The sequence below is a fragment of the Falco biarmicus genome, chromosome 20 (assembly GCF_023638135.1).
Source record: "Falco biarmicus isolate bFalBia1 chromosome 20, bFalBia1.pri, whole genome shotgun sequence".
NCBI lineage: Eukaryota > Metazoa > Chordata > Aves > Falconiformes > Falconidae > Falco > Falco biarmicus.
This window is the reverse complement of record NC_079307.1, coordinates 2,087,943-2,102,760: the sequence shown is the minus strand read 5'-3', so window position 1 is coordinate 2,102,760 and position 14,818 is coordinate 2,087,943. Positions and strand designations below refer to the sequence as shown.

Below are 14,818 nucleotides of genomic sequence, written 5' to 3'. Positions count from 1 at the left end.
CCCCGGTCCTCCTGAGAAGCTTGTAGAGCTGCAACAACCCAAGAGGACTCCATCCAGACCAACCCTTTCCTAAGCCAGTAACAAAGAATAACGTCACGACACCAAATCAGCCACACGGTGCTTATTTTGCTGCAAGATGCACGTGAGAAGGTGGCACCAGAGCCCAGGGACAGGCGTCTGACAACTTTGCTGTTCAAAACAGGGACATCGGGGGGCCTCTCCCCATCAAAGAGGGGAGCTGAAAGTCAGCAGAGCAGTGCTGCGCCCTCCCAGGTACCCACGTGCTTTAAGCATCCCTGCATCCTTCCGCATCCTGCACCTCCAACCCTGCCACGGAGCACTCCGGTGTGCAATAAACTCCGCTGCATCCCATTTATCTACCTCTGGATCTACCTCTGGATGGATCTACCTCCTGGCAGGGTTTCAGAGGGGTTCCTAACCACAGCCATCACACATCTATCCAGCACCCCCAAATTGATCTGCCCCAAATACAAGCCACCATCACCAAGCTCCATCTTTTAGAGCCTTCTCTCCGGTCTCTCCTAAATTATCCAAGGGGGTCAGAGCTATGGGGCTAGGGGAAAAAAAAATAAAAATCTGGTCTTTAGGACACCCAGCAGCAAACTCCAAAAGCCCATGATTAAAAATAAATAAATAAATAGATAAATAAATAAATACATAAATAAATACATAAATACATAAATAAATAAATAAATAAATTGCAATGCCAAGAGTGCAGCAGCGGTCTGGCCCCAAACAGCAAACGTTATCGATTCATATCGGAGGAAGAAGAATAAAACTTAGAAGCTCCTCGGAACAAAGCCATTTTCCTCTGATGTACATGCATGGGAGGAAAAAGCCATTTTAATTACTGATCAAAAATAAATGACTTGCCATTTGCTAGGACTTTTTTTTTTTTTTTTTAAATTACTTTGTGGAATTACTTAAACTTATTAATATATTTATAAGGAAAGAAAACACCCATAAACGCTTGGAATGCTGAGCCAACGAATTAATTAACATCAAATTACTAGTGGTTACTACAGCTTGATACTAAACATTGCTACCCTATTATGTGGAGGATGGACAAAAATCTCTTGCAGCTGTTAATTATTTCAATTATTAATTTTAGTTAATAATTCATATCCCTTTCCCGACCCCCTGGAGTATACTACAGTATCTACATTTCTTCCTCTCCTTCCATTTCTCTCTAACTCCACTTTCAGCAAGACAATCCATCACTCTGCAAGGTTACTGGCTTCAGGAGAGAGGCTTTTATTTTTTATTATTTTATTTTATTTTTTATAATCGACAGTCATTTCCTCAGAGAAATACCCCCAGTAAATACCTGCTCTAGAGAAACGATAATAAATCCTTAAAGGTGAACTTAGCTGCTTTTTCCCTTCACGTGCTGCCCTTAAAGAAAAAAAAAAGTAATAAGTCTTAAAAAAAAAAACCTCTGAGAGCCCAAATCCTTAATAGTACATACATGGAGAGTGAATTACGAATAAATCCACTTTAAAGTCAAGCGGAGAGGATTTTTTTAAGCACCTTTTAGGTCTGGATTCAGGTTGCAACCCCCATCCGGCCACCCCTTTGTGCCCCCAGCATCGCCCAAGGCTGCGCTCGGTGCCTGGACCCTTCCCACAGCTGCCCAGGGCAGGGGACAGCAGAAAAGGGGAAACTGAGGCACGACCTGCCATGAGGGGCATCCATTCCTGAACTCAAGTTCTCACATCTTCCCATCGCCCATGTCTCACCGCCAGTCCCAGGGGCTGCCCTGCCCCCAGGCAGTTCTCATTAGGTGAACACAGCCCTTAAAATACGAAGGGATTAAAAAAAGATGCACCCGCAGCCTCTTTCCTATTTTTTTTTTCTCTCTTTTCTCCTGGTTTTTAAGCCCTCAGCATCTGCCTTTTTGAGCTTTTGTGCTTAACCACGCTGAATAGAGACTTACTTCAAAGTGAAAAGGAAAGTTGGGATTACAGCGGGACTCCCTATCAGCTGGGGCGTTGGGAAAACTGGCTTGGCTTTGAAAGGGGGTGGGAGCAAGCGCCGTGCAATGAAAATATTGAAATTATTGCTGGTGGGGAAAGGTGTGCAGCTCCTGAACAAAAGCCCTGCCACCCCCCATACAAAAAAAGCTTACAAAGGATGGGAGGGGAAAAAAATAAAATAATAATAAATTTTTAAAAAATGTATTTTTCTTTTTTATTAATTTTATATATATATATATATATATATATATATTAGAACAACTCAATCCTACAAACACCTGTTGCATTCGGTGCCTGCTCTGGTTGAGGGATGTAGCAGACCTCGGCATGATCCGCGGCGTAATTTTAGCGAGTGCCACCGAAGTGTCTCCTGCCTGCGGATGTGCGTGCCCGTGGCAGGCTTCTGTGTGTCTCAGTTTATCTGGAAATTAATTTCCAGATCAAAAGGATGCTGTTTAATGACAGAAAATAAATGGGGGTTGGTGGAGGATGGAGAAAAGGATGAAAAAACCCGCGCAGCCCCAGGGCATTTCTTGCTGCCGAGGAGATGAATATTTCTGATGGGGTTTGGGGGGGGGAAGAGGAGGAATTTGGTGTTCACTTCTGGGGTAGTGTCCCAAATTTGATTTCGGACAGAAAACATTTAAGGAGAAGTAAGAGCTGTACACCCCAGCATGCACTTGCACATACCCACACAATAAGAGCCCTCATCTATTAATCTTCTCCCTTCATCTCGAGGGTAGAGCTAAAATGACGTTTGATGCTCTTTGCTGATCTCTGGAGGGCAAATCAAATAGCAAATAAAGGAAAAAGCAGTCAGAGAGATACAGCCCGGTTTATGTCGCATAAAAATAGACACATGGAAAAATAAGCATGAGGATTGTTGGATATGGGGTGGTTTCTGGAAGGGAGGGAGGAGAGACGTCGCTTCCAAAACGCAGCGGTTTTTTCTTAATTGACGTATTCAACATTGTGAATAATGAGATTTGATTACCTAATGGGTGGCCTAGCTGGTTTTTGTATATTCTCAAATGGGGTAACAACCATATAGAGCCTAAATATGACAGCTGAAATGTCTGGTACTCTGCTATGGAGTCCAAAAAGTACCCTGCCTTTCCCTGGCATCGCTTTTCTGAGGATGCCCAAGCACTCGGCGAGAACAAATCGAGCCTTGCTCACCCCTCTGTTAGGCAGCAGGTTAAAATCAGTCCCATTTTGAACGGCCGGGGAAACTGGGGCAACAAAGATGGGAAACAATTTGCCCATGCTGCCTCAATAACGTGGTTATAAAAGGAATCCAAGACCACTTTTCCTGTCTAACCGCTAAACCTAACTCCCTCTCCGAGCAGCTCTGAATAACTGTGTCACTTTTCCTGCAATTTGCAGAGGCCACACGCTGCTCCTCTCTTCCCCTCGCTCCCACTGATTGGCATTTCCATCTCCGCAATGTGGTGTTTTTCCATTCACCCAGGGAAATATGGTTCTTCAGGGGCTCCTGGCTTGTTCTTAAACGGCGAGGGGGTTAGAAAGCAGAGGACAAAAGCTCAGCAGCCGTGGAGGAAGCAGGGAGCACACGTGGTACCTGCTTGGACCCAAACCTACGTGAGATCTGCTTTTTCCTCCAGTTGCCCCTTTTCTTCTTTGTTGGTTTGTTTGTTTTTGTTGGGGGTTTTTTTGTTTGGTGGTTTTTTTTGTTTGTTTGTTTGTTTTTTAATTTTGGGGGTTTGTTTGGGTATTTTTGCCAAGCACAGAGCAGCATGCACCTTGCAGCATTAACGGTGGGGTAGTTTGTGGTCCCACTCCTGCAATACTTCTCCCACCACTAGCTCTACTGACCAGCACATCCCCTGCTTGCTGATGCAGCCAACTGACTCCTGAGGTCTTCTCCCTAGACTAAACCCCACGGCTTTGCCTTTTCCTGGCTGGCACCAGTGCGCTGGATGCAACAAGAGTTACCCCCGAGTTTTCTGCGCCTCCAGCATCCCAGCCCCAAACCCATTCCCTGACAGCACACCATGAGAATCAGGGTACCTGATGCACCGAGATCATCATCCAAAAGCAGCTTTTTCAGCGCAAGCAAACAACAAACACGTCCCACATGGCTCCTCCAAAGCACTTTCTTTGAAGGGAAGGAATGGGTTTTGTTAGCAGGGGTTTTTTTCCCCCCTCTTTTTCCTCTTAGGCCTGAACGGTTTAATGAGCGTCCTTTTGACCTAGGAAACTTAGTTTTAATTTTCATCACTTTATCCAGAGAACAATGTGTCCTGGGGGCATCTTTGAGCACAATGTACACTTTCATCATCAAAACAAATGCTAGAAATACCCATCTGCCATGTTATCAGAGCGTATTGGCTCACTGAGCCGGACACCGCTTAGGGGACAAGGGAGGCTTTTACTCTTCTCAAAGTCACGAGCGCTCCCTCTAAGCTCTTTAGCATTAGAGGCTCCTGTAGAGATGGGAATTAGAAGCTCCATTTCTTTTTTCCCTAGTCAGGAATGACGGGAGATGGAGCTTTCTCCGGAGATTTGTGCTCCTACGGGGGAGAAAATAAGAGAAGATCCTCATTCAGTCACCCCCATGGGTGCCTTGGAGGGTCTCGGGAGCGCATCGCTCCATGGGAGGGATGGAGAAGCAAGCTGGACCCAAAGTCAAGGACTCGTCTCCGAGCTGAAGGTTAACCACAGTGAGCAAGGCTCCGCCTCAGCCTTCCATCCCCAAAAAACGGGGCGACGGCTTTCTCGTTATCCAGACCTTCCCTAATTCCCCCACCAGCATCCAGATAATCAAGACCCTTCCGTGCCACGACACTCGGCTTTATAGGATTTGCCTCCTTTAAGCCCCTTCCCCAAACCCACTTCTCCAAGGAGGTTTGCAAGCTACAGCCTTCTCTCCATTTCAGACTGGAATAATTTGGAATAAGTTATAATAATAGTAAACACAGTAAAAACAACAACAAATCAAACATGCTTTGTTACTCCCCAGGCATACACATTTGTCTTCCAAGCGACAAAGTAATCACATTTTTGGTTTTAATTTATTACGTGCATTACAGTCGGTGCCTAGGGGCGTTATCACAAGTCACAGCCCCAGTATGCCACGGGAGGAATCAAGGCTCTTAAATCCTCACCTCCTTTAGCTTCTCCACCTGACAACAACTCCGAAGACGACATCTTTCCCCCAGTTTGAGCTGACTGCAGCGGGGCTCAGGGGCTGCACCCCAGCTCCACGGGGAAGAGCCGAGCCCCTGGGAGCACCGGCCCCATGGCAAGGGGCTCACAACACCCACACAGGCACCGCTGAAAGCCCGGCCGCGTTGAATTCTAAGGAACTTGCACGGAGAAGCATATTTTTACCTATTAGGTTTTACGTTCTCCCTTCAAATGGCCTCAAAACATAATGCCCATCATTACTGTTTATGGGACACCAACACGCAGGCAGAAAGCCTTGGAAATGAGGAGAAATGCAGAGGGTCCATCCCACCAGCGATGCCACCCAGAGAGCAGCAGGGACACGGGGGTGAGGACCAGTTACGGAGAGGGATGAGCAGCAGGACCTCAGGGGAGTTTGGGGGAGGAGGGTGGCTCAGCATCCCCCTGGCTGCTAGAGAATTGGGAAGGATGAAATGGGAAGGTGTGGTACAGCTGGATCTGCCGGCAGCCGCCTGCTGCCCAGCCTCTCCCTCTGCACTGAGCAGGCATCAAAGCTTCCAGGAGAGATCTCCACACTCAGGGCACTTTCATAGAGGAAGAAAAGGGCTTTCCCCCTGTTTCGACCACAAGCTCACATATGCTGCTGGTATTTTCGCACAGCGGGTAGCGGCTTGCACTTAACCCAGTGAATAAGGAGTGCAGCCCTTCATGTCTGCATCCTGCACCAGACACACAGCCTCTTTGTATAGGAACAGCACCGGCGTCCCAATGCGTATGCACAAATCGGCTTAGCAAGCACGGAGAGCTCCGTGTCACCTCCACACCGGGCCAGAATAAGCAACAAGCCTCTGCTGCGCTGGGGAAGGGGAAGGAAACGGGATGGGGGCTGCAATTGCTTCCCCCAAGATAACACGGAGAGAAATCGCTGCCACAAACCAGACTAATCACATTTCTTGCCAAGGAGCACAAGCCTTTTGGCAGGTAGGGGATGGATCTCAGGAGCTAACATGTCTTTCTGCCGTCTACAGCTGATGAAGTGTCAAATGAGATGGAACAGAAAGTGAGACCCATCTGGGGAAGCAGGCTCTGCTGGGCTGATTGATACCGGGGGAGGAGGAGGAGGGTGAGGTGGCTGGAGCACCGCGGGGACCTGCTGCCAATCGCTCCCGTGCTCAGCGAGGCGATGCCGAGGGGCACTTTTGGGCTGGCCAGCCCCGAGCACTGCGGTCACTCCTCCTCCTCCTCCTCGGCTGGCCACACGATGCGGGAGCAGCCTTTGTAATCGCTAGCGCAGTCAGTGGTGACAGCACTCACAGTACTACACATAAATAATGATGATCATTAATTACTGTCCTTATTCATTAGCATGACAGGGGGTCCCTGGACGGGGTCTTTTGGCTCTGACACTCTGACGGGTAGCTCAGGGGTGCTTGGGTCCAGGATGGTGCAGGAGGGCTGGCTTTAAATATTTAAATTAGTGGTTGGGTTTTTCAGCGCTGCAAGAACAGGGGGAGGAGGGAAGTCCATGACTCTCTTCGCTGGGTCACACCAACTCCCCAAATCACTGCACATTCCCTGGGCCAAAGGCTGCAATGGAAACAGGGATGGGATGGAGACACACTGGGAGGAGCATTGATGCACCTGCAGGGGTCACTGATAGGGTGCAATGAAGCTACAACCCCCCCCCCCAAAAAAAAAATGGGAGAATTGGTAAAGGGGGGAGGACCACGTTCCCTAGCCTTGCTCACAGCATCTGCATCCCACACAGGGACTAACAGAAATAAGAAATCACCAGCCTGGCCCCCAAGCTGTCACAGCTCCCTCCGTCCAAACAGACTCCAGCAGAACAGAGGGTGACCTTCAAGACGCAGGAGATGAGGTTTCTCAAAGGACCTTATGGGAATTCAGTCCCGGCTTGATGGAAACCCCCTTCCAACCCAAGGAGCGACCCTAACATAGGGGTTGGGTAGCCAGGGACTGAGGCAAGGCACGAGATCCACCAAAACGAAACACGGCCAGAAAACACCTGCTTACAGAAAGCCAAGTACATATGGCCATGAGGTGCTGTGTTTCATGATACCCCTTAATAGGATCAGCAAAACAGGGTCAGCATATAAAATACAGCTGCTTTAGAGATCACAAAAAACACTTTAATCTGCGGTGGCTTTTCACCTCTAGAGGCCCGTGAACTGGGATACTCTATCTGCTTATTTAGCTGATCCTGTTAAAAAGGTATCAGAATAAAGCAGAGGGTAGGGAAAAAAAATATATAAATCCTTCGTCCTGTGAACTGAGCCAGAGAAAACTTTCCCTCAAGCAAGACTCTGGCAAAAATCCCAGTCCCACTCCACCAGTGCTTTGAAATACAAACAAGAGGATGTGCTGGTCCTGAAGTGTGTTTCCCAGCCCACGGAGAGGTCCTGGAGATGCTCCTCGGAGCTGGGTCTCCGAGCAGGAATGGTCATCACAGCTCGGGCAAGGAGCAGCTGGCAGATAAGGTGACAGGGAGATGCAAGAAAGCAGAAGCAACCTGACTGCAGGGAAGCCTCGATGGGTGGGCGCCTTGGAAGGAATAAAGCGTGATGGAGTTGGTACCCGACCTTGACACGAAGCTCCCCTGCCCCCCACCCCTCTGTTACAGCTGGAACGCAGAGCCTGAGGGCAGTGGCGAGGAGGGCTTTGTCACTTCGTGACACCACAAAGTGACCGTGAGGGCTGGGAAGCAGGGGGAGAGCTGGTCAGGGATGCGCTGCCATGCTGGAGGAGGATGGCACAAGCCACTGCCTGATAGAGACATCACACGGTGGCCATGCATGACAGAGAAAGGCACGAGCTGTCTTCACACATCGCTAAAATCAGGAGAAAAAGGGACAAAGGCAAGATACAAAACCAGCTTTTGGCTGCCTTGGGTAAATTATCCAGTGCTGGTGGCAGGCTGGAAGGGAAACCCCCCAGTTCTGTAAGGGTCTGCTGCCCACCCAGGTTCACTACAGCCTGCTGCCATCCAGCTCCTACCAGCCTGTTGCTATTGATTTATTCATTCAGGATCTGCTCTTTGGTCACGTTTACACGTCAAAGGCAACAAAGCAAAAAGCTTTCATGAGGTGCAAGAGGAACAGCAAGCTGTGGGAAAGGCGAGGCGGGGGCTGCCAGAGCCCCAGGCACCGCACGCAGCCCTGCGGCCACTTGATGGGCAAAGGAAGCCATCCCTGCAAGCATCTCCTGCTGCAGGGCCAGCAGCCATCCTGCAAAAAGCCTAGCAGCAAATTTCAGGGGAGGAAACAAAAATAAAAATAAAAATAAAAATAAAAATAAAAATAAAAATAAAAATAAAAATAAGGCAATAGAAATCACAATGCAGGCTGGGCAAAGGGTACATTTAGGTACAGGGTTCCCTAATTTTGTGTGCAGAGGTGGGATACACACGTGAAGGGACAAGAGTCCATCCCGGCATCTACTTATTGCTATGGGATATCTCCTGGAGGATGAGAGCACCTCATCCCTTCCTTGGAAAACTCTGGATCAGGCCACTGAGCCCTACACATCACAAAAGCAGCACGCCTGTTTCTCACCCATGCTTCCCACCAACAGAGAGGGGATGGAGTCCAGGAGCCTCAGTCCCAGACCCCACGTCCACGCAGTACGGCAACTCACACGGTCACTGATGATATTTCAGCCCATTGCAGCTCCTGGAACACTTTGGGGAAGCAGAGGGACCTACCTTGAAATCATCAGCACACCAGCAAGTAACCTCCAGCTTGCTTCAGCCCTTAACGTTCATAAACCTCCTTTAAGAAGAAGGTTAATAGCATTATTTTGGGACAAGTGAGGTTTGGGGGCAGCAGCTTGCCCAGCATCATCCCATATCCCTGAAACTGAGCCACGAGCTGGAACTGGCTCTTAAATTTAGCCACACTACTCATCCCAAGAGACAACGCTGCAAAACATCCAGCCTGGACCAAGGAGCGACAAGGAGCCATCCTGCTCGGTCCTGTCCCCATCCCTGGGCTGGTGGGAGTAGCTGCACCAGGAGCTCAGGACCAATTCAGCCCCAATTGCTTCCACCAGCTCAGAAAATTGAAAAGATTGTGGCCCTCGCGCTCACGCCACACAGCGCGCAGGAGCCGGGGATGGCAGCGCTCGGTGCCTCCAGCCCTGACCTTTATTTTCTGTTAATGGACCCGGGTGAGTGTCGCCCGTGTTTGAAGCTGCATAAAATGAACCGAAAATAAGAGGGATAAGCAGCAGCAGTTAAGGTGCTTCCCCCCATCCCCCCTTTCTTTTTTTTTTCTTTTTTTTCTTTTTTTTTTTTTTGCTAGAGGAATGCTGAACCGATCGCAGCAAAGGTACTGACACACAGGGAGCTGCTTCTGGGCACTGATGACTTGCTGGGAACCAGCTCCCTGCCTGGGGCTGCCGGCCACATAAGCAGCAAAGACAAAACCCACAGGAGAACTGCGAAGCGGTGGGGGGGTTTCAAGTCCCCAGATGCTGGAAAACATCTTGTTCAAGTGCAAGCAGGACAGAGCCACCCCATCCCCTTTCAGAGGGAAATAGTAAAAAACAAGTGGAGATCTCTAAGGCTGGCAAGTGAAGAGAAAGGTATGGGAAGGTGACGCCGAGAGTTGCATTAACTCTGCACCGACACTGCACCCCCGAGCATTTGTAACCCACCCCATGGATGCAATTTGCTGCCTTATTTTGCCCCACCGCTCCTGTAGATCGTTCGGCATCGCCAATCTGGTGAAGCCCACAGAGAAAAGGTGGCTCTTGCACACAGCGCCCAAGCAAAAGGAGCCGGTGGGCTCCGGCATGAAGCAGCAGCACCAGGAGAGCTCTCTTTTGTGCTTTTACAAACCCAAATTGTCAGCAGAGGGAAAAAAGCCAGCCCAGAACTTTTACCTTTGATGGTATTTACAGAGCAAACAGGGAGTTTGCTCAAATTAAATGGCAATGTTTTGCTTCCCTCTGCTATTCCCCCGGCAGCTGCTCGGTGCCCCAGGGATGCAGGCGCTGGGGTGCCCCTGGGAGCCGGGAGGCCACGGGGATGGGCAGCCCAGTCTTCCAGCCCCCTGCAGCTCCGTGTCACCTCGGGGCTGCCCGAGCAGGCAGCCGGGCAAGGTGTGGGAAGGCGTGCAGGGATGGGGCCAGGGTAAGATAAGCAGTTTTAGGGATTCCAGCGCACGCTGTGCTAGACCGCTAACTCTTTAATACTTTAAATCCAAGCTCATCTTTCAGCTAGGCCTTTAATTTAAATTTAGCTGGATAGCTGCTCCATGTTTAATAAATAACTCTTGATTCTTTAAAGAGCACCTGGGTTGAGGTTTACCTCCTAAAGCTGGGTAGACGTGTAAAAACACACAGTACCCACTACCATTAGGTTTATGTTATTAAACCTTAGTCCTAGGCATGTGCTTAATAGCCACTTGCTAATGAATTAGCCAGTGAGTTCAGGGCTCACTGGGGGGAAAAACAAGTAAATACCAACAGGACTGTAGCTCTGACGGCCCTGGGAAACAGCACCTCCCTTCCCCTTTGCTGCCCATGGAGGGCATGGCCATCCACGAGGAGGGATCAGAGGTTTAGGGAGGGCAGGACAGTGGCTGTCCCACTCGGATCCAGTACAACGGGGGCTGAAAAGCCTGTGAGCGAGCCCCAAGCCACCACCCATGGGTACACCAGCCCCACGCAACTGCAAGGGTCAAGCCAAGAGATGCTCAAGCCCTGATCACCCACAAAGACGGCCACCGAACTCATGGCCCTCAAAAAACAAGCCCCGAGCTGCCGTCTCCTCCTCCTCTGCACCTCACTGGGACCGCTCTTAAAATCCCCACAAGAGCAAATTAAGTCCTGTGGTTTGCAGCAGGCAACGCGTGCGCCTCCACCTTCCCCTGGCCTCAGCATTACCATATTTCACACTGAACGCCAGATATTTAAAGGTAAGTTTCCATCAGGATCCATGAGGATTTATCTACGTGGGCTCCCATTAGCGGTAATAAGATGAAGGCGATCAGCCTCATACATTTCACTTTGGCCAGTATAAATGCCTCCACATTCATTAGACAGATGTCTGCTGGAGTCACAGGCAGGAAAGAGCAGGGGAAAAAAAGAAAAAGAAGGGGAAGAAGAGGAAGAAAAAAAACATTCCCAAGGCTATTTCTACCTTTGTCTTTGCTGGGAAGGTGGTTGGGTTTAGCTGAGATTTGGTAAATGCTGGCTGGAATGCTGCAAGGCAGCTTGTGACACCCGGACCCTGCTATGGCAGCAGCCCCTTGCCCATTTCTCCCAGCAGACACAGCCCTCGCGCTCGTTACTGGGTGGATTGGGGGTGATTTTGGCTGTTTCTTTGCAGGATTTCTAGTTGCTCGTTTGCTCCATCCCAGCGGAGGTTGCCATCTGCCAGCGCGTCACCCCGACAGGCGATTTTGTCAGTGCCACGGTCGGCGTCACTGTGAAGGTGACACTTTCCAGGGGGCTGGCTATGTTTTTTGTCTGTGTTCAATTTATTCGCAGAGCAGCTTAAAAAAAGAAAAATAATTAAAAAATATATTCAGATGCAACTAGAAGAGACTTTGTAAAAATAGTCATTACAAAACTCCACGCTTTCAGATATTGTTATTGTTCCAGTGAGTCCCAGAGATAACAGCTGAAATCAGGGCCCTGCTGTGCACTTCACAAATGTGCAAAACCAGACCCTCCCCTTCAGAAAGAGTCTGTACTTGCTCTGAATTACAGTACAGACAGCGGAGATTTGGCGCTAAGCATTGCAGACTTGTCAGATGTCTTATCACACATTCACACCAATAGATGTTAACTCTGAAGCATACTGATGGTGAGCTAAAAGTCATCTTGCTGTTTCGGTCGATTTGCTCAGCTCCTCTTCGGCTTCACCAGCCTTCTGTTTCCTCTCCAAGTCAAGGTCTCTTAGCACCCATAAACCAAGGCAAAAAGGGCGGCCAGAGAGCGTTAACCCCAAGGCAGCAGCCATGGGGAGCCCAAACAGCCTTTGCATCGCCAGCTCCCCGCAGCCATGACACAGCCTGCCGTTATCTCCTTCTCTCCCTCCCCCCTCACTGGGTGGACAGAGGGTCCGGACAACCTTTGCAAAGCTCCAGTGCCGTTGAGCCAAGTCACCGTTTTCCTGACATGACATTTGTTATCCCTAATTACCAGCTTGGCTTCATTTTAAAGTCATTTGCACTGATTACTCCAACTGCTGCCTTGGGTAGTCAATGACTTAGATTAACTAATCACAGCACACAGGAAAATATTTTAAATATATGTATATTCACCTAAATTCCTTTAGTGTCCTGCTTTGCAGTGTCTGGGCTTAAATTGATGCCCACTTGTTCCTCTAATCTGACATTAGCTCAAAGAGCCTCGTGGCATCAATCCGCTCAATTCCCTTCAGAAATGTGTAAGCCCTCAACGAAGCCCCTTCTTAATCTCCTTTTTGCCAGTGATTACAGAACTGGTGTCTCTAACTCAGCCTGGATAAGAGTCCCCACGTCCCCGTTGGGTTGCCTTTTGTTCGCTTGGCTGCTCGATGTCGCTCCTGCAGCATCGTCAGCCCCAAAGTCACCTGCCCTGCGATGATCTGGGCGCCGGGTTAATGCATTTACAAACTGCTGAGCCTGTGGGGTAGTTTAGATCCTTACTTTCAGGATTTTCACTATAAACCACCAAACAAGAAAATCTTAATTAAAAACAAACAAACAACAACAGGAAAAAAGTTGAAGTTCTCAATTCTAAATTCCAGATTGTGGCAAATTCACAGCAGAAAATGAATCCCCTGGCTAAGTACACGCCTTAAGGAGGGGATGCGTTTGCTCTGCAGCACCTTTCCCATCCCGCTTTCGCATACCCCACGACCCCTCACTGCGCCCACTCTCATTCCTTCCCTCCTAAACCCCATGTCACCATGCAGCCATCCTACTCGTTGCTCTGGAGATGATACCGGCGCTCCTGAGCTCACCTCCAAAAAGCCACGGATGCCGCCGGCTCACCAGCTTGCAATGGCTTCACCCCTTTCTTTCCATGGCCCCTGAGCATCAGCGCTATCAGTATTAAGAAGAGAGCGGGGAGAAGGACAGCTACGTGTGCAGACAGACAAACAGACGGCCACACAGCCCTCCCAGAGCCAGCCTCTGCTCCCTGCTGGGATGGCTTGCTGTGGTTTAGCATGCAACAAACTCCTTACAGACTTGGCACCGGGAGGAAAAGCAGCTGCAAGAGCCCCAGCCAACTCTCGACGGGAGGGAACATGCCTTAGGCACAGGTCGTAAACACACGTGCGGCGAAGCTGCTCGGATGAGAAGTAATTTCGGCTCGGCATAGCCTGATGGCAGGAAAGCAAACAAATGGCTGACCAGCGGGAGCCCGCTCTGCCCACGGCGCGGGGGCTCTGCCGAGCACAGGCAGCCAGCCGCTCCCCGAAACGGAGGGGAGAGACCCCAGGGGCAGCGAAGGGCCCACCCAGGCTCAGGAGCCCCAAATCCCTGCAACACAAGCACCAGACAGGAGAGGAGGAGGAGGGAGGAAAGGAGATGGTGCTGCCTTGCTGTTTCTGTAAGGATGCTCGGTGTGTTTGCACAGGGGCAGAGATGATGTGATGCTGGCAGAAGTGACCCACCCTCGTAGCAAAAGTCCCTGCGGGTCCAGCCTGGGGACACCATGGAGATGCCCCAGGATGGGCAGGGAGGGGATGGTGCCCATGAGAGGTGCAGTGATTTCCCACCAGGACAAGCCCATACCCAGCCCGCTGCTGGACCATCTCCTCCTGTTTCTTCCCCTCAGCCTTGCATCTCTCTCGCAGAGTTTGACTGCTCCATCTTCTGAGCACTGGAAAATATCCACCCACCCCACTCCAGCCAACACTTCCCTGCTCCCAGTTCACACCCCACCTAGCACCTTCCACAACAGCCATGAGTTCTGTCCGGCCTCAGAGCCCTGCATCATCTACTGCACCCTGCACACGGGGGGACAGCGGGGCTTTGCTGCAAGCCACCAGCCTGGTGGCATCACAGAGCAAAGGGAGGAGGAGAAGAGCAGGAGGGCCAAGCTGAACCACCTGCGCAGGCATCACATCCCGGGCTGAGGACACTCAAGGTCAGGGACGAGTTGCAGCTCCATCACGCTCAGAGAAATCGCGTTCCCCCAACTTATCTCTTTCCGCCCCCCGCCCCAAGTCTTCAGCAGAGACGATGGGATGTGAGCAGGGAGGATGGCAGGGTGAGGACCACGGGGCCTTTCCACGGCTCATTTTCGCCATCTAGTGCTCCAGCTCTCCACCAAGAAGCCAGCTGAAGCCATCCCGCACCCTCTTCCACCAAGAAATCGGCAAAAATGGGAAATATTTCACATGCACAGAACTGCCTAGAATAGAAACCTGGCCTGCAAAGGCAGTTCGGACCTGGCCTCTGGGCACCTGAAGCCCCAGAGCAGGAGATGCTCATAAATGCTCATGTTTGAGCCGCTCTGAAGGAGTATTTTTTGCACGTGGATGCTGAGCACCAACCTGAGCAGTCCCAGGTGGGCACAGGGAAGGTACGGGGAGGATGCACTGTTTTCAGTACACGAAACCTCATGCTCTGCTCCTGCTTCCCATGGCCACGGCGCTGCCCCCTTCTCCTTGGCTTTGAGAAATCACTGCAAGTGCCTCAGTTTCCCCA

The 14,818-nt window shown here is 50.3% G+C and overlaps 1 protein-coding gene across 3 annotated transcripts in view; it reads right to left on the bottom strand.

Annotated features, from left to right (window-relative positions):
- Positions 1 to 14,818, bottom strand: part of LOC130141715 (protein CEPU-1) — a 361,301-nt gene that overhangs the window by 204,081 nt on the left and 142,402 nt on the right. The window lies entirely within an intron of this gene.